Below are 1,571 nucleotides of genomic sequence, written 5' to 3'. Positions count from 1 at the left end.
AACACTGTTCATCAGCAGTAATTACCTCCTTCGGGTCTGATTTCAACAATTCCGGTCCCTGATATGAACGACCGCTTCTCATATTTATTAAATTCACCGTCTCGTGTGGATTTTTATCAGCTTGTGACGGTAAATGACCCGGTTTCCTTGTGGACTAGTTCGCGGCTAACTGGGCAACTTGAGTTTCAAGTGACTTGATGGACGCATCTTTTTGTTGGTCACTCAGTTGCCATTGCTTTGTCAAAGACTGCAGCATTGTCTTTAACTCACCTATCTCACTTACTCCACCTGAAGATGATGCACCTTGGTTCGGTGTAGGAAAGGAAGGAAGCTTCTGAAAGCCTTGTTGAGCCTTATGAGGAGGGACATATGGTTGCTGCTTCTGTGGAGGAGGGGTAGGATTGAGCACATTTTGACTTGTCCACCTCAAATTGGGATGGACTGCCCCTTGGTTATTATAATAGGAACCCCCTCCTTACCTGTATTGTTGAAAAGCAAGGACTTGTTCCTTCTCTGTAAGACAACCAACAGCAGTGTGACCGTCGTTGCTCCCACACCTCTCACATGTGACAGTCTCCCCTCTAGTAAGTAAATGGACCGTTTGAGGCTCCCCAGCAGAATGCAACTCCAACTTATCAAACCTAGCATTCATGGCTTCCAGCTTAGCCACAACTTACTTATCGACTGCATGAACTGTTCTGATACCATCCCTCGGGTTCCCATACTCAGCACAGAGGTCGCCATCTCTTCAATAATAGCCCATCCCTTATCATCATCGGTATTCTTTTGAAATCGTCCGTTGGATGAAGCATCAAGTATGGCTCTGTGATCATCGTATAGCCCATTGTATAACTGATTGGAGAGAAACCACGGATCAAAACCATGGTAAGGAAGAGACCTCACCAACCTCTTGAATCGGCACCAAGCTTCATAGAACGTTTCATCCGGTGCCTGCTTGAAACTAGTGATCTTGGCCCTCAGCTGATTAGTACGCTGCGGAAGGAAATATCTCTTATAAAAAGCAAGAGCAAGGGTCTCCCAATCTGTGATCCCCGCGGCCGTACGGTCCAAGTCAGTCAACCACTCCCTAGCTGAGTCAGTCAAAGAAAAAGGAAACAGCACCTCCTTAATCTTGTCTTGAGTTACCCCCTTTGTGGCGGGGATAGTAGAACAGTAGTCCGTAAAGACCTCCATATGCTTCCTCGGGTCTTCACCTGCCACACCTCTAAAGAGATTTCTCTCCACCATATTGATATAGGACGGACGGATGTCAAAAGTATTCCCATCCTCAGTCTGGAGAATGAAACCCTTAGGAATAGATTATGCTTTAGGCTCCGAATGACTTGCAATATTCGGCATCTTTACTGGTTGATTTACAGAACTGAGATTATCTTCTACTAAAGATTGATCTTATGTAAATAGGAAATGCTGAAGTTCGGGTTCGAAAGTACTCAAGCCTTCCTTTCGTGATTCTCTTTGCTGACGGAGTTTATGCCTGAACAATCTCTCTGGCTCAGAATCAGCTGAAACTAACTCCAACCTGTCTGACCTAGGCATACACAACACTGAAA

At 45.4% G+C, this 1,571-nt stretch overlaps 1 non-coding gene across 1 annotated transcript; it reads left to right on the top strand.

The window, feature by feature from the left end:
• Positions 1-877: 877 nt before the first annotated feature.
• LOC141639483 (small nucleolar RNA R71) lies at positions 878-983 on the top strand. The gene has a single exon (XR_012542545.1). It is a non-coding gene; the product is annotated as a small nucleolar RNA R71 (small nucleolar RNA).
• The last annotated feature ends 588 nt before the right edge of the window (positions 984-1,571 follow it).

The sequence above is a fragment of the Silene latifolia genome, unplaced genomic scaffold, assembly GCF_048544455.1.
Source record: "Silene latifolia isolate original U9 population unplaced genomic scaffold, ASM4854445v1 scaffold_411, whole genome shotgun sequence".
NCBI classification, from domain to species: Eukaryota; Viridiplantae; Streptophyta; class Magnoliopsida; order Caryophyllales; family Caryophyllaceae; genus Silene; species Silene latifolia.
The sequence above is the reverse complement of the archived record's forward strand: the minus strand, read 5'-3'. Positions and strand labels throughout refer to the sequence as shown.